Source organism: Mobula birostris, chromosome 20 (assembly GCF_030028105.1).
Source record: "Mobula birostris isolate sMobBir1 chromosome 20, sMobBir1.hap1, whole genome shotgun sequence".
Classification (NCBI taxonomy): domain Eukaryota; kingdom Metazoa; phylum Chordata; class Chondrichthyes; order Myliobatiformes; family Myliobatidae; genus Mobula; species Mobula birostris.
The window spans coordinates 10,701,413-10,720,236 of record NC_092389.1 but is presented as its reverse complement, the minus strand read 5'-3'; the positions used below and the strand labels follow the sequence as shown (position 1 = coordinate 10,720,236).

At 40.9% G+C, this 18,824-nt stretch overlaps 1 protein-coding gene across 3 annotated transcripts in view; it reads right to left on the bottom strand.

Annotated features, from left to right (window-relative positions):
• The window catches only part of ten1 (TEN1 subunit of CST complex), a 57,588-nt gene extending 55,808 nt beyond the window's left edge, over positions 1-1,780 (bottom strand). For 2 of the 3 annotated variants that reach the window (XM_072238124.1, XM_072238127.1), the window contains exon 1: positions 1,724-1,780. The gene's annotated coding sequence lies outside the window, so the exon portion shown is untranslated. Of the gene's footprint in view, positions 1-1,341; positions 1,544-1,723 lie in introns of those variants that run through there. The other variant, XM_072238126.1, reaches the window with a different exon arrangement.
• Positions 1,781-18,824: the final 17,044 nt, after the last annotated feature.

The window sequence follows — 18,824 nt, the reverse complement described above, 5'->3', positions numbered from 1 at the left end:
CCTGGAAAGCTGCAAGTGTTAATTCGGTTGTTTAATGCAGCTAAGGAGGGGTCCCTAGAAAATTCACGTAGCCCTTCAAACTGTACCCAATTAGGGCAAACTCAACATGAGGCAGAGATATACGATATTCTTACAGAATTTTTTTCACCTCAAGTATCATTCCTTTTTCTTGGAAGTATCCTTTTCAAGCAAATTCTGGTTAAGCCATAATAGACATGGCAAAAATTTATCAATTGCAGGCATTTTAGAACAGCTGTTGAACCCTGGTCAGCATATTCAGCACATCTGTTGGATCACTTTCAGTACTGCAAATTCACTTCCAATCCCTCATCACAATAAGAACATATTTTTGGCAGACAATAACTAGGTGCACCCTAAACTTCACTCAGTGAACTATCCTCAGATTATCCAAGGGGTTTTATTTGCAAAGGAAATAGATAACTAGATTTTCCTTTGAACATAAAATTTATAATATCTATGACTAAACGCAAGAATTTAGTGAACCTGTTCATGGTTACAAAGGGGCTCCTATAGCTACAAGACCACATCTACAGCTCAGGGTGTTCCGGAGTGTGAAGTTCAATTCCGGCATCAGCCTGTAAGGAGTCGCTGTACATCCTCCCTGTGGAATTCACGGGTTTATCCCAGGTGCTTAAGTTTCTTCCACAGTCCAAAGACGTACTGGATGGGTTAACCGGACATTGCAAACTGTCCTGTGATTAGGTTAGGGTTAAATCCGGGTTGTTGGGAACTGCAGGGCAGTGTAGCTCGAGGGGCCGAAAGGGCCTATTCCATGCTGTAAGAAAATAAACTCCAAAAGAAAATAACTTGTACTTCTAGGAACTGTGACGTTGGCTAAAGAGAATGGGGCATAAAGTGTTTTGCTGTAGTGATTGGAAAAATATATAAACCACACATTTTGGGCTGAAATACCCATTTTCTATTGTAATCTACTAGATTTTAATAAATATAACCACGAGAAAGTCTGCAGTTACTGAAAATACAAAGCAACACACACAAAATGCTGGAGGAATTTAGCAAGTCAGGCAGCATCTATGGAAATGAATAAACAATCGACGTTTCCGGCCGAAACACTTCCTCAGGACTGGAATGGAAGGGTCTCGGTCCGATAATGTCGACTACTTATTCATTTGCATATTTGCTGTCTGACTTGCTGAGTTCCTCCAGCATTTTGCATGCGTGCTCTAAATAAATACAGATACTTATACCTGAGATAAAACAATATAACGGTTTTAAGGCAGAAGAACATGTTGAAAGTCTCCTTGGCTACTTAAATTTTGCGTAAGAACGCACGATGAATTAAAACTTTATTTTACTTACTATAAAAATTTGATACTTCCCCGAGTGATTAACTTTTTGCTTGATGATGATTCAAGTCTGTGTTGAATTGAGGAGCAAACAGAGAAACAGCGCCGTGTTTTCCAGTTCTACTTTATCAGCAGGGCGTGTTAAATACTTCAAACTCCTCTTCATAAGTTTACTTGCTTCTTTATTTCTAGGCCACCAATCCCTACTCTCTCGGTTCTACTATATCAAAGCTCCCGCTTCTCCCAAATCCGTCCCTTCATACAACTTCCGCCCTGAGACCCGCCTCCCCCTCAGCAACAGCCGCACACTCCCCGCCCTCGTATCCATTTCCCTCAGGGTAAGGAAATTCTTGAAAATATATTTAAAAATTATAGCAACCAGAACAACTACTGACCTTGACCCGCCATTCGAGGCGAGGCGGTTAACATCAGGGACGACGCTTTCAATTCTGCGCACGCGCATTTCCTCTCCGGGTCGAGCTGGGTCACAAGGCCAGGTAACCATGGCCACCGGAGGCCGAGATGCGTCCCAGATAACGCTTCTCTGGGCTTACTTGACAGGTATTAGTACCAGGCGCAGTATTCTCGCAAGGCTCTTTTGTTTTAATTATCTGAACCAGTTAATGTTTACCAATATTATTTTGGTGGATTCTAATATTTTACACAAAACTTTTGAGAGAGACGTCAAATTGATACCCTCCCGACCCCAATCGCTGCTTGAATGGGCCTCTGAAAGAACCAAGGCACTATTTCAAAGGGTGGAGAAGTTCTCACCGGGTGTCCTGTTTGTCAGAAACAAAAATAAGAAAAGAAAATAGTTGGTCATTGGTTAATAGGACTTTGAAATGCACATATTTTGTCAACTTTTGCATATTGACCAGTAATCTCAGCATTTGAGACTGCAGGGATTGAAAGGAAAGTTTTAAACGCAAAGTTTGGACGCAAAGAAGTGAAGGAGAGGGGGGAAGGGAGAAATAGTCGGAGAACAAAATAAACACATTTTAAGTGTGTTTTTATTTCGGGTAGGGATAATGTAACAAGGCAATGAATTTTGAAGGCAAGACAATTATTGAGGGTAGGATTTATATGTTCAGAAATAGATGAGAAAAATTAGGGGTCGTTGAATACATGAAAAGAAGTAGAGATTGCCATCATAAGGATAAAAATAGTGCAGAGGCTTAGGGATGAAAGCAGAGAACAAGTGATCAAACTTAATTGATGAAAAGCAATGATTCTAAATGAGAAATGAGAAACTACATAAATAGAACATAGTACAGCATAAGAACAGGTCCTTCACCCCATGATGTCATGCAGAACATGATGCCGAGTTAAACCACACATCTGTCTGCATATTGTCTAAATGCATCTTAATTATTGCTGTTGTATCTGCTTCAACTGCTTCACCAGACATTGTGTTCCAGGCACCTGCTGCTCTTTATGTAATAAACAGCTTTCCTTGAAAATCATCTTTAAACTTGCTGAGTATGCTGTATAACGTCTTTACCACACTATCTAATTGTGTTGCCAGCATGAGGGAGCTATTGACTCGCACCTCAAGATCCCTCTGTACATATCAGCCCTGATTTTGTGACCTCCATTTTCTTCTCTTTGATGAATACCGATGTGAAGTGCTTATTTAGTATCCTGTCCACTTTCTCTATGGCTCTGGTCATAAATTCTCTCCTTTGTTCCTGAGTTGTCCTACCCTCTCCTTTGTTATGCTCTTGATTTTGGTGTGTGTATAAAACACAAGGGATTCTCTTTGATCTGACTTTCAAGGACAACTCATGAGCCCCTGTTTGCCCTCCTGATCACCTGTTTCCTTTTTCCCTTTCATATTCCTCAAGGGCTTTGTCCAATTTCAGCCCCCTAAAACTTTTAGTTGCTTTCTTTTTGACTAAATTTGTAACATTTATCTTTGTCCAAGGTATCTGAAACTTGCCATTCTTGTGTTTATTTCTCATAGGAACATGTTGGTCTTGAATTCTGATCAGCTGGCCTTTAAATGACTCTCCCATGTCAGATGTGGACTTGCCCAATAACAGCCATTCCCAATCTACTCTCTCTAATTCCTGTCTAACAATTTTAATTACCTTTTCTCTAATTTAGCACTCCTTCACCCCCTCCGAGGTCCATATCCTTATCTGTATCTATCTGAAAACTTATGCAGTTTTGATTACTGCTTCCAAAAGTCTCTCCCACTTTTGATTGCATGGGTCCTGATGCGGGATTTCAACCTAAAACGTCAATAATTCTTTTTCTCTCATAGTTGCTGCTCAGCCTGTTGAGTTTCTCCAGCAGATTGTGTGTTGCTCCAGATTCCAGCATCTGTAGTCTCTTGTGTCTGCAGAGAAGCAAAGAGTTGACTTAAGGGGTGCTAACACCACCACCTTGGCATTTTGCACTGGATTAATGGTGGAAAGTACATCCTGGCAATGAAGACAGCATTAAAGGATAGATGTCAAGCTCCTCAGCCACTGTAAACTGAAATATAAAAGAGGCCATGTTCATAAATGAATGTACCTGTGCAGAAGGTTAGTTATAGCCCTTTTGTAAATTTTTAAAGGGACGTCCTGAGTGGAAAATGAAAGAGGTTAGCAAGAATAGCCCTGGCAAGGGAGAGCACAAAATCAGGTAAATGGGGTTTTGCTGACTCGAAAAGAGTGGCAAGTTCCCCCGTGGTACCTTTGGAGAAAGTACAGACAGAACTTGTAGGATAATCCAAAAAGGTGTCCAGTGATAGTGTGTGAGAATATATAAGAATGGTGAATGTAGTAAAAAAGGAAGTATAATGGTAGGAGGATTAATAAGAAAGGAGGAGAAATAGAAGTAGAAATGTGAAACAATGAACCATATATACATCATAGCTAAAATGTTTAATTACTCTAACTGCCAGTAAGGCAATCATCTGTGGGTGCCAGTAAGGCATTCAATAGTGCAATGGTCCAATACTGTGGACTAAATCTTTCAACAACAACCACCTTGTCCTGAGACCTCAGAATTTAAAATTGCCCGAAATAATATATAACAGCATTTATTTGAACTACATCTGACAAAGCAGGCAAAACTGGCACTATGAAATGAGAATCAAAACACAGTTTGGTAACTGAGCCATATCCACACTGCCGTGAAATGCCAATTGTCAAGCAAAATCCAACACTCCAATGGATACAAGAAACAGCTCCAATGTCACCAAAGATAAAGAGCACCTGTGGAATATTGTAATTTGCATTCAAGCCTACCTGTTGCACAAAATAAATGAGATGTTGTCACCATTTTTCTTGTGTCACGCAATCCACAATTTTAAAAATAATTGATAATGGATTAGTGAGAACCAACTAACTTAATAGTAGGTCACACACATTATATTCCTTTTTCTGAGAGTATTAATGAGCAATTTAGAAGTATTTGGAATTTTTTGGTATTATTTTCAGGGCCAGTAAACAGATAATACAGTACACAAATAAACAGATATTTTGAATTCTCTTTCAGCTTTTAACCAATTGGGATTTTATCTTATGACTTTCTTTTGCTGTTCCATTCCCATAAACTATTTTGCTTCTGTGCTCATCAACTATTTAATCATTAATCCTGCAAGGATGTCCCAGGAAATAAAGCACTATACTTTTACTTTTCAGTCTTTCTGTTAAGTATGGTTGAGCTAACTCAGTGTCATTAATCTGGTTAGAGACAGAATCCCATTGATCAGGTCATTTGCTTTTATCCCAGTGGAGGCAGCCGTATTTCATTAGTGTGATATTCATCCTATTAATTTCAATAGACTGAATTCTAATAATTTAAAAAGGAGGCACATGGGAAGTATGAATAGGTTATGGAATAGATACAGCTCCTGGTGGGGCAGAATAAGAAATTGGTGCAGAGCATTTTGCAGATGGCGCACATTGTGGACTGTGTGCCACCTGTGGAAAGAATGAATATTCAGATTGGTAAGTGGGTGCAAATGAAACAGGTTGTTGTGCAGTAGATAGTGCCAAGCTTCTTTAGTGTTATAGAAGTTACTTCCATCCTGCCAAGCCAAAGTATTACATCATACTCCTGATATGCCTCATGAAAAAGCTTCCTAAATCAGGAAATGAATCACTACCATCAGGGAGGAGGTTCAGGAACCTGAAGACACACTCAATGTTTTAGGAATAGCTTCTTCCTCCTCCGCCACCAAATTTTGGAATGGCCTATGAACCCATGAATACAACCTCACTATTTTGCTCTACTATTTATGCACTACTTATTTATTGATATCAAGATAATTTTGGCCATATGAGGTTTCAAGGTGCTTTATAAAAATCAAAGTCAATTTAAATTAAATGTAATGCTTTCCTTTGATCAAATTTTCTAGTGCAAAGAAAAATTATTGAAGTTAATAGACTAGAATTGCACTAATTTCTTATTGTAACTTATAGTAATTTTTAAAGTATTGCACTGTACTGCTGCACAAAACAGCATATTATGTCAGTGATAATAAACCTGATTCTGATTCTGTTTCCTACCTTTTAGTCTGCACTTGCAACCATGGTATTTAGAGTCCATTGATGCTTCTCACCTATTCTAAGTCTCAGGATACTGATGATGGAGGACTTGGCAACAATAATGCTGTTGAATGGCATAGGGAAATTATTAGACTTTGTGTTGTTGGAAATGGTCAAGCCTGGCACCTTGGTTAGCGCAAATGTGTTAGCCTATGCCTGAATGATGCCTAATTCTGGTTATGTGTAAGCTGAAGCTACCTTATTTCCAAAGAGTTTCAAGAAAAACTGATGATGATGGAACTTTCAACTCATTTTTCTTCTCTCTATACTTGGATAAAGGATAACAGTGGTATTCACATGATCTGTGTGGAAAAACCAAAGCATTGGGGCAGATTTATGCCATTCAGCCCATCAAACCAAACTAAGCACCAGTCACCAGTTTGTGAGTAAATGCCACTCGATAACAATGTTGTTGACACCTTCCATCATTTTGCTGGTGAGTGCGAATAGAATGTTAGGCCATTAATTAGCTGGAGTGGATTTGTCCTTTTTCTAGACCGGATATACATAATTTTTCACAATCTCAAGTAGACAACAATATTTTCCTTGTATTGGAATAAGTTGATTGTATCCAATGCAGTTAGACATTTCTGGATATGAGGTGCAGTGAATCTTTCTATATAAATATTGGCTTCTGACCGTCAGAGAAAGTCCAAAATGAATATAAAACTTAGCTAAAGATGGTTGAAACTCTGCAGCTTTGTCTTCCAAAGAATGATACAGTGGGCTACACCATCACTGTGGATGGAAATATTTATGGTGTCTTCATCTCAGTTGATTGTTTAATTCTCCACAACAATTTTTGACTTCTGTGAGTTTGGTGTGATTTGTTTGTGATGAGATTACTTAGCTCTGTGTTCTGTTTCTGTTGTTTAGCATGCATATACGGTAGTTCATTACAATAGCTTTACCAATTTAGGATATGACTGATGCTTCCCCTGGCATACACTTTTACTCTCGTTAAACCCCAGTAAGCTATCCCCGGTTCAATTGTAATGGTAGAATTTGGGATATGCTAAACCATGAGAACATAAATTTTTATTGAGTATAATTCTGATGCTGTCATGGTGCTTCATAGATGCCACATATTTGGCAGAGCATCACCTCACAAGGAGTGCATGGTAGAAATTTTTCCCATTACCAAATAGATAAGACAAGTTAGTAAGGACAAAGAAAACATTTTTCCTTTGTATTGGATATCTCATCAGCATTGAACTTCAAGACATAGCCAACTCATTCAGTATTGCTGAGCCACTCTTGGTGAAGGATGTTTAAGTACCCTTGTAAGAAAACATTCTGCACTTTAGCTATTATAAGCATTCTTGCAAGAGCTCTTCAATATGGACAGATACTGATTCATTACCTGAGAATTGATAAAAGTAGAAGGCAACACACGCAAAAAGCAGGAGGAACTCAGCAGGCCAGGCAGCATCTATGGAAAAGAGTACAGTCAACTTTTCAGGCCAAGACCCTTCACAGGTGCTGCTGAAGGGTTTCAGCCCGAAATGTGTGTGTGCTGCTTGGATTTCCAGCATCTGCAGATTTTCTCTTGAAAGTAATAGGCAGTAGGTTTCCTTATTATCATTAAAAGTCTTTGTTACTGAAATATTTCTGTTTGTTCTTTCTCCCAGTTGTATGCCCACATGCCCTCATTTTGGTCTATCCAGCCAGTGATTCAGGACATAACAAAAAATCTGAGAAGATCCTCAGATTTTGGTGTAATTCTGTGAATATGATTTTGCTGCTTCATAGTCATGTGTGACATCTTCTTAGTCGTATGTCCATAGATGCATGTGAAGAATTTACAGGTTAGACTCCATATGGTGTGCTGCTGTGCTATGTGGTGTCAAATGAATACCAAGTTACCTGATTGTAACATTTTGGTGTGTCATTTCGGTGGGAATTTAAGAAACAACAGTTGTATAGTCCAGACTTTTTCAAAAGGTAGATTTTTACAGTCTGCTATTTTTATCTCTTCTTATTTCAGGCTTATTTGGTTAATTGAAGTTAAATTCCCCTGATACAGTTGGATTTGAAGTCATGTATTTGGATCTTTAGATTTGATCTCTGGATTACTAGTCCACTAATTTAACCACTACTTTACCATTCTCTTGGAATCAATGGAGATAAACAAATCCTGTGTCTATTGTACTAATACTTTGCACTTTAAGTACAAATTGGTTAGTTTCATTAACTGAATTTTATGCATGCTGGTCAGCCACAATGAGGCATCATTGCCTCATGCAGATTGGAAGGTTTTTCTGTGAGAGGAGATGATTTATTGAGTTCTCTAAAATCCCGTCAAGATGAAGTTACTGAACCGTGAGCTTATTCCTTCCAGCCTGTGGGAGTAAAGTGAAGTTGCAGAGCTTCTTGCAGAGGCAAAGATTAATGAAGCCAGGCACTCCAGGTTATTACACATAGAAGTTTTATATAAAAGAAGCAGGTTGAACACAATATTAATATACAGAGAAAATGATGCAATTAATACTTAGTAAGAGGGCACTAAAAGCACAGAACAGCAATACCAAAATCAGGAATCTGACAAATTCTATCTTGAAGAAACTTAAGATTTCACAGAACCAAAGTATGCAGCTAAGATTTTGTCTATTGCTTTCATCCATGATCTTTGAGTGTTACAATCAGGTAACTTGGCATTCATTCAATACCACATAGCACAGGGTCTCGTTGTATCTTTGACTATGAAATTGATTTCTTCCTAAACTCTACTTCCCTCTGTTTACAGACATTTTTAATCTCTCCCTCTCCCAGTGTAGAGTACCCTCCTGCTTCAAAACATCGACCATTGGTCCTGTACCTAAAAAGACCAAGGTAAGCTGTCTGAACAACTGGCGTCCTGTCGCACTCACCTCAATAATAAGCAAATGCTTTGAGGGGCTGGTCAAGAACTATGTCTGCAGCAGGCTACCACCCACACTGGACCCCCTACAATTTGCCTACCAACACAACCGCTCAACAGATGGCGCAATAGCCACAGCTCTACACGCTGTCCTTACACACCTGGAGAAGAAGGATGCTTATGTGAGAATGCTGTTCTTAGACTACAGTTCAGCATTCAACACCGTTAATTCCCTCCAGGCTTGACAAGAAACTCAGAGACCTCGGCCTTCACCCTGCCTTGTACAGATTGATCCTGGTCTTCCTATCAGATCACCAGCAGCTGGTAAGAGTGGGTTCCCTCACCTCTGCCCCTCTGACCCTCAACACAGGAGCCCCTCAGGGCTGTGTCCTAAGCCCCCTCCTTTACTCTCTGTATACCCATGACTGTGTCGCCACCCACAGCTCCAATCTGCTAATTAAATTTGCTGATGATGCTATGTCAATTGGCCTTATCAAATAATAATAAGGCAGCCTACGGAGAAGAAGTCATCACCCTGACACAGTGGTGTCAAGAAAAAAACCTCCCCCTCAATGTCGCAAAAACAAAGGAGCTGGTTGTGGACTACAGGAGCAATGGAGACAGCCTAACCCCAATGACCAGCTGTGTGGTAAAAAAAAAAGCAGAACAGCGCCTCTTTTACCTCAGGTGGTTGAAGAAGTTTGGCATGAATCCCCAAATCCTAAGGACTTTCTGCAGGGGCACAGTTGAGAGCATCCTAACTGGCTGCATCAGTGCCTGGTATGGGAACTGTACTTCCCTCAATCGCAGGACTCTGCAGAGAGTGGTATGGACAGCCCAGTGCATCTGTAGTTGTGAACTTCCCATGATTCAGGACATTTACAGAGACAGGTGCATAAAAATGGCCCAGAAATGGTACCGCAGTATAAAAGCCAGGACAGCTTCTTCCACCAGGCCATCAGACTGATTAACTCACGTTGATACAATTGTATTTCTATGCTATATTGACTGTCCTGTTGTACATACTATTTATTACAAATTAATATCATTGCACATTCAGACAGAAACATAACGTAAAGATTTTTACTCCACATGCATGTGAAGGATGTAATAAATAAAGTCAATTCAATTGTTGTACTAAACACTGTTCAACCTGTCAGGTTTTTGCCTATACAGGTTTCCCCTGCTATCCGAAGGTAGAGCATTCCTATGAAACAGTTCGTAAGCCAGAATGCCGTAAAGTGAAGAAGCAATTACCATTTATTTATATGGGAAAAATTTGTGAGCGTTCGCAGACCCAAAAAAAACCTACCAAATCATGCCAAATAACACATAAAACCTAAAATAACAGTAACATATAGTAAAAGCAGGAATGATATGATAAATACACAGCCTATTTTAAGTAGAAATACTTTTCTACAATCATTGCCGCACTGTCCATCATAGCGAAAATCTCACGCAAGCGCTCTCGGCAGAAACACTCTCTCCAGTAACCTTTAAGCTATGAAGCTGCCAAATCATACCAAGTAACACATAAAAATACACAACCTATATAAAGTAGAAATAATGTATGTACAGTGTAGTATCACTTACCAGAATCGGGAAGACAGTGCCGAGCACACTGATGATGGTGTGTTAGGCTGAGTCGTCGGAGGTTGGGGTGGTGCAGTGGTCCCCAACCTCCAGGCCGCCGACCAATACTGACCCGTGAAGCATGCAGGGGTGCAGCGGTAGCCAGGACGCACCCAGCACATCTTTGAGAAAAAAGCCGAAATAAACAAGCTGATTAATTAGGTGCCGCCCGGCACGTAAATGTCGGCCCAGATCAGAGGTGACGCAATCGGCAGTCGCCTCTGATCTTTACTTTACTTTATTGTCGCCAAACAATTGATACTAGAGCGTACAATCATCACAGCGATATTTGATTCTGTGCATTGTGCTCCCTGGACTAGCCGACATTTACGTGCCGGGCAGCACCTAATTAATTATCATGTTTATTTTGGCTTTTTTTTTAAAGATGTGCCAGGTGCCTCCCGGCTACCGCTGCACTACTGCATGCTTCGTGGCAATGTATCGGTCCGCGGTCCAGAGGTTGGGCTGGTAGGACACTGAGATGTCATCTCATCATCGTCTGTTTCCATCAGGGCAGGCAGGTCATCTTCTTCTATGTCTGCCTGCCTCGATGTCGAAGGTCGAGGTTCATCATCTGATGTGGAAGGCTTGAGAAATGACAGTATGCTTGACTGCTTAGCCTCGCGCATTTTTCTATCAAACAGTTCTTTGTAAACAATCAAACCATCCTGCAAATATGCCCTAAACCTATGTACCCTTTCAAAATTAAAGTCGTACTTTTCTGCAATCATTGTTGTCAATTGCAGCGAAAATCTCACGCAGTTGCGTCACGTTCAGTTCCTGGACGACTTCACTTTCGGTCAGTTCGCTACTGCATTCGGTTTCAATTGTTATCCTTTTCTCTTCCAATTGCATCAGCTCTTCATTTATCAATTCTTGGTCGTGGGATGCCAAAACCTCTTCAACATCATCTTCGTCAACTTCCACAAGCCAAACTCACTTTGTCCTTACTTCGTTCACCATGATCGAACCGCTCAATTATGTCTAGTTTTACGCTAAGTGTAACACCCTTACGAGCTCTCTTAGGCTTTACCGATACCTTAGAACTCATCTTGCAAACAGATGCCCAAAATAAATCGACATAAAGCACAGATGCTCACAGGCACGTGCTTAAGCAATGCCGGCTAGAATGCAGTTCTGGGGGAGGAGCTTGGCTGCTCAGGGCGCGCGCTGCCTTTTCTCGTAACAGCGAGGTGTCATAAAGCGAACATTTGAAAAGCTGGGGACACCTGTACTGACCTCTGACAGTACTCATCCTTGTTTTCAATTCCTTTTGTTGTAACAAAACAAGATCTCTTTGATATTTTGATCACTTGAATATTTCCAACCTTAATTATTTTCTACCAGTCACATGTCTTCAGCTATATACATCTAACAATTTGGAATTCCACCCCTCCTCCCCACCTCCCAAGTCATTCTACTCTATGTCTCTCCTCCTCCTTTAGGATGCCTCTAAAAATCTGCTTCTCTGACCAATCTGTTGGTCAGCTGTTAGGATACTTCCCTACGTGGCTCACTGCCAAATTTATTCTTTAATTGAACTCCAGTGAAGCACTTTGGAATATTTAAGTGTTAATGATGCTATAAAAATACAAGCACTTGCAGGCGTGATATTAATCAGTCATTGAATTCTTGTCCCTGATTCACTGTTGCTTTAGGCCCTGAAAAGCCTTTCCTGTTTCTTTTGAACATATGTAACCAATATTGGTTACTCCAGGCTTTCCACATAACTGAGGTCCTTCATCACTGGTACCATTCTGATATTTCTCTGTAGTTTTTCAAGGCATACCTCTTAAAATGTGCTTTCCTAAGCAAAATCCAATATTACAACTTAGGTCAGGTTAGTGTTTCCTTTTATAGATCTCTTTCTTTTATGTTCAATTCTGTATTTATAAAGTTTAGGACCATAACTATTAATTTTTTTAACAGCCTTTATCTTCAAACTTCTTATTGGAGAGATATTTAAGAGGAAATTTAAAAGAGGAACTCAAAATAACAATTTTTTTTTGGTAAAGTAAATAAGGCAAAATTGTTTCCTAGTCCAATCTGACTTTTTCCCAGTATGTTAAGTAGTAACTTCAAAAGAGAATAGACTAAATATTGGAAAAGAAACTAAGTTATTGAATGTTCACTGAAATCTTTAATCTCTTGCTTCAGTAATCTGAAGTTCCAACCTGCTTTAAGCGGGCTTCAATTATGTCAGTGCTTAAGAAGAACGTGGTAACCTGCCTCAATGACTGTCATCCAGTATCACTTACATCCACTGTGATGAAGTGCTTTAAGATGAAACATATGAACTCCTCCCTGAGAAGCAACTTGGATCCCCTCCAGTTTGCCTACCATCACAACAGGTCAACAGCAGAAACCATTTCATTGACTCTTCACTCAACCCTGGAATATAGTGAAGATGCATGCATCAGGATGCTCTTCATTAACTACAGCTCAGCATTCAGTACTATCATCCTCTCAAAGCTAATCAATAAGCTTCAAGTCCTAAGCCTCACTGTGTAACTGGACCTTCGATTTCCTCACTTGCAGACCCCAGTAAGTTTGGAATGGCAACAACATCTTCCCCACAATCTCATGTGCTTAGTCCATGCTCTACTCACTTTATACTTATGACTGTGAGGCTAAGCACAGCTCCAATGGCATATTTAACTTTACCAACGGCACCACTGTCTTTGGCCAGTCAAGAGTAGTGACAAATCCACATATATGAGGGAGACTGAACATATGGCTGCGTGGTTCCACAACAACAATCTCTCACTCAATGTCAGCAAGACCAGGGGGATGATTATTGATTTCAGGAATAGGAAACCGGAAGTTCACGAGCCAGTCCTCATTGAGGGATCAGACGTGGAGAGGGTCAGCAACTTTAAATTCATCGATGTTATCACTTCAGAGGATCTGTCCCGGGTCCAGCACATAAGTGCTATTACAAAGAAAACACGAAGTTTGTGAAGGTTCAACGTCTTAGCTAAAACTTTAACAAACTTCTATAGATATGTGGTGGAGAGTATATTGACTGGTTGCATCACAGTCTGGTATGGAAACACCAATGCCCTTGAATGGAAAATACGACAAAAAGTACACCCTATCCTTGTTATATGCGTCTTCAGACAATGAAGATTCACAGTTGTGCAAGGAACCTATTTCTACCAACTTCTCCTTATGCGTGTCCAAAACTCACAGTTATGTGAGGAGCACTGCTTTCCCGCCAATACAAGCCACGTGCGCACGCCTTACAATCTCACTCCCGCCAGTCTCGCATTGGTTTTGGCAACGTATGGATGTGCGATCTTGCGCCCGAACTTTTGTTGTTTTTACCTACGGTGCAGTGATTTTGTGCTTGAACTACTTAACTATGCCTCCTAAGCATCCAATGTCAAGTCCTGGGCCATCAGCCAAGCAGCAGAGAACCACTTTAACACTTGAAAAAAAGTTGGAAATTATAAACAGGGCGGCATCAGGTGAAGGTAACATAGCTCTGGGACGCTACCCTGTGCAGTTGTGCGCTATCAGTTAGGCATCAGTTGAGTTAGGCATCACACCAAAGCAGCTGTTTAATGCAGACGAGACCGGGCTTTTTTGGAAGCGTCTGCTGAAACACATTTACATAAGTAAGGGTGAAAAAACTGCATCAGGTTTCAAGGCAGCAAAGGATAGATTGACTTTGCTTATGTGTTCCAATGCCGAAGGAGACTGTAAGATGAAGCCTCTCTTAGTTTACCGTTCACTAAACCCCCGTGCTCTTAAGGGTTTGAGTAAGAGACCTCTCGATGGAGCATGGAAATCAATTTGGGCGGAGTGTGTGCACACCCTCAAGGGGTTTCCTGCCGTCACTGCAGCTGTCCAGGATTGTGTGGCCCTGGGCCGTAAAATTGGTGGGGAGGGATTCTCAGATCTCGAGACTGCTGACATGGTAGAACTCCTGGATTCTCATGATGAAGAATTAAGTGTGGATGACCTTCTGCGTTTAACTCAGACTGAAGGTGATAATGATGAAGAAGAAAATATCGAGTTGCAGGTGAAGGATTTTACGGTGAAGCAACTGGCAGAATTTTTTAAGGCTGCGGAACACTTGGCACAAATGGCAATGGACATGGACCCAAGTTTAGAACAGAGTCAGCATTTCAGTCATTCCCTGCAGTCAAGCCTTCTTCCCTACAAGCAAATTTGTGCTGAAAAACAAAATGCTGCTAAGCAAACAATCCTCACCACTTTCTTCAAACCGGTGTCATCTGCTGCCAGCTACTCTGAGAGTTCTGTGGGTCTTCCTTCACCCCTTGCTGTCCTTGATGATCCTGACGACACACAACCATCCACCTCATCCATGTAAGGCTGCCCGACACCACTGCACAACCACTCATCTCCCAGAGGGAACACACCTGCCACTGTTGGTGAGTACTGTACACCCTAGTATGTTAACTTTTTATGATTTATTACGTTGAATATTACCTTAAATTGATGAAATATAATACGAATGTTGCCTTGTGGTACTACTTTTGTGTCATCTTGGTACGAAAATGTGAATAAATTACAGATAAAACATATTTAGGAAGCCTCCAGAACACACCCCTATTTTCTCCATTTAAATAATTATTGACATTATGCGTTTTCACATTATGTGTCGACTTCGAGGAGCGTATCCCCTGCATATAACGAGGATAGGGTGTAGTGGATCTGGCCCAGTCCATCAACTGGTAAAGCCCTCCCCACCATTGAGCACATCTACATGGAGTGCTGTCACAGGAAAGCAGTATTATCAAGGACCCCCACCAACCAGGTTATGCTCTCTTCTCACTGCTGCCATCAAGAAGAAGGTACAGGAGCATCAGGACCAGCACCACCAGGTTCAGGAACAGCTATTACCCTTCAACCATCAGGCTCTGCAACCAGAGGGGATAACTTCACTCGCCCCATCACTGAACTGGACTTACTTTCAAGGATTCTTCATCTTACGTTCTTGATATTTATTGTTTATTTATTTATTATTAGTATTATTAATAGTATTTCTTTTTCTTCTCTTTCTTTTTGTATTTGCACAGTTTGTAATAATCTTTTGCATGTTAGTTGTTCTGTCCTGTTGGGTGTGGTCTTTCATTGATTCTATCCTGTTTATTGTATTTTCAGTGATTGTCAGCAAGAAAATGAATCTCAGGTTTGTATATGGAGACATATCTGTACTTCGATAATAAATTTACTTTGAACTTTGAAGTTATAGGGCTACAAAGAAAAAGGAGAGAGGGATTAGTTGTACATACATCCCTTGGGGTGTATGGGGTATCAGGGAGGGGTAACACCTTTGGTGGGGGAACATGCCGCATCCTTTTCAGGGCGGTTTGTCCACCTTTGGTCCCTACCTGGAACTCTGCTTTCACCTGTGGCTCCCCGTAACTGTTTGCATGCGACAGTGGCCACACCCTAGGCAATGGCTCCAACAAGCCAGCTAAACCAGCTGAGGGTAGCCGACGGGTCTCAAACCCTCGGTGAGATAGGGAGTTGTCTATCCCAGCATGTGAAGACAGACTCCGGCTGATTGAGCGGACGAGACCAATGGAAGGTTCAAAGGTCAAGAAGGCGGTCTCTGCTAGCGTCGTGGAACGTGTAGAGCACAACAAGACACAGAAGACGTCCTGGTCATCCACTGCGCCTAGTCCCATCTCCAGCCGTCTCAACTCCTGTCTTGCCACTGGATCCAGATGGGAATTGGGAAGAGAGAGTGAGGCTGATGCTGCGCAACTCTCCCTCACTTAAATCCAAATCACGCGCTAGCCTTGAGACCATCAATGCTGGCTGGTGGCGCAGTGACATCAGCGCCAGACTCTGGGAGCGAACTTTGCTGAGTTTGAATCTAGTCAAGCCGCTCCCAGGCATGCTTTCCATCCGTGCCGGGTTGAGTGTCAAGCTAGCAACTCGACCTCGTAAAAAGTACCAATGGTGTCAAGGTCTTCATCGATGACAATGGACGAACCTTTAACATACACCCCTTAAAATTGTTCCATTTAGTTATTTAGTTAATATTGCTGCAGCTCAATCTTCCTATAACAAAATATATCACCTCATTCCAGAAAATATGATTGAAAATTATAGTTAAGGCCATATTCTCACTGATTTCCCCCACCCCTTAAACTCTTGTGATGGAAACACCTAGTCTTGCATATTTATAATTATTCTGCAGAATTATTTTCCTCATTTCAGGTATTTAGTTTATCTTAATTCTGTTGAGTTGCTTTTTATTTTGTCTTTTTGTGATATTCAGCATTCTATTTTCTTTCACAGGTGTAAATGCTGACATACAGTACTGTGTAAAAGTCTTAGACACATATATATATATAGCGAGGGTGCCTAAGATTTTCACACAGTACTGTATTTGTCAATGTGGAGCAGAGAGCAAGTTTGTAAATCTGGAGGGAGCAAAGGATGTTGGGAATGGTTAGGGTGGAATGTCGTGGGTTGGGTGTGGGACAGGTGGCAGTGAAGGAGTGGCAGGGTCAGTGGGTGGCATGGGGGTAGACACACCCAGCCCTGAGACACCAGACAAGGTCATTTGATTCCAAACAACTGGTTTATTGATCATTACAGAATGTCTCTCTGGTGCTTCCCGCTCCCTCCCTTCTTCCCTTCCCTCTTCCCTTCTCAGCCATATTTCTCCCTCCCTGCCCCCTTCCTACTCTCAGTTCACAATAGAGACTCATGTCAAAATCAGATTTATCATCACTCACTTATGTAATAAAATTTGTTTTTTATACAACAGCAGTACAGTGCAATATATAAAATTACTACAGTACTGTGCAAAAGTCTTAGGCAACCTAGCTATATATATGTGACTAAGACGTTTGTACAGTACTGTAACATTATTTAACAGTTGATACTTCCCATTGTTACTGTCTTATCAATATTAGTGTTTCTATTGCTTCTGACCACTCTTCTTCCTGATACTGTTATGTTCATTTTTCATTTGACTTTGTGAGACCTTCCAGGTTTATTTTAATATTCCCTTTCTGCTGCTTTCAGCATCTGCTTTTCACATTATGTTCTATGTGTAACACCCCGGGAAAGGTTTCACTGCTAATGTAATGGTCTTTCTGTAAAAGCACTGTTAATGTAATGGTTTTTCTGTAACAGCAGTGTTTGGGTTATGGCTAGAGATAACGGGGGCTTTGGAATGTGCGCCGTCCAATGAGGGGAGATTTTTTTCTTGTTGTGTGCCTGAGACCAAGGTGATCTGGGTCTTTTGTTCAGCGGAAGATGGAGAGAGAAGATGCCAGAAAGGAGAGGTCCCAGAAAGGAGTTGACTTGGAGTGGGGCCAGCAGTTGACGAAGCCCGGGGGAAATTGATGGAGGACCAATGGAAGGGAAACCGTGAGCTCCAACTTGCTGTTTCAGTAAAGTGGGCCCTTTTCTTTTTGTTTTACTTTACTAACCCTTTAGTCAAATTAAGAATTATAAAGCTGAGTCATTTAATTGCATATGGTCTATTGTCTGTTATTTTGTGGTAGTGATTTGTAACAGGGTAACACATCATGCAGAATCCACACAAGCAGGAGGTTTTGCACCTCAATCTCATACGTTTGGTGGGGCCTGAGATTGTCTTCCCTAAACTTACGCAGCCAACAGAAACTGAGAGTTACATATGTATCCCTCCTAATTCTCAGAAACTGTGCTAGTTATTTGCATTATATGTGCCTTTGTTTTTAGCTTTCCATCCACAAAATCACAAGCAATTACAGTGTGGATGGAAGCCATTTGGTCCATTAAGCCCATACTGGCTCTCTGTAAAAGCAATCTAGCTAGTCCCTGACTTCCAGTCTCTCCTCATTGCCTATTCCGATTTTTTTCATTCCAAATTCCGATTTTTTCATTCCAACTACTTATCCCACCCATTTTTAATCCTTACATTTAACTCTATCTCCATCAGCCCAGATCCTAACTATTCGCTTTAAAAAGAAAAAGTGATTATTTTTCCTATCATCTTCATTCTTCCCCATCCCCACCACTGTTCTTGACTCTTTTGACAATAGAAACAGCTTCACTCTACCTTCCTGCCCATATTTTTCATTTTTTATGTCGCTGTGAGACCCGCTTACAATTTTCCCAACACCTCTGTATTCTGCAATCTAGCAAACATAACTGAAGATTCTGTTTATCCCACGTATCACTTAAGTAATGTTTTTCTATGAATGGTCTCTAAAACTGTTATAACTTTCCTAAAGGGTAGCACCCAAGACTTCAAGCAGTACTCCAGTTGTGACTAATACTTTACGATGTTTCATCATGACTACATTGCTGCTATGCTCTATCCTTACATTATAAACTCAGGATCAAATATGCTTTCAACCTGCCCTGCCCAGTTGCATATATCCCCACAAACAAGGGAAAACCTGCAGATGTTGGAAATCCAAGCAACACACACAAAATGCTGGAGGAACTCAGCAGGTCAGGCAGCATCTATGG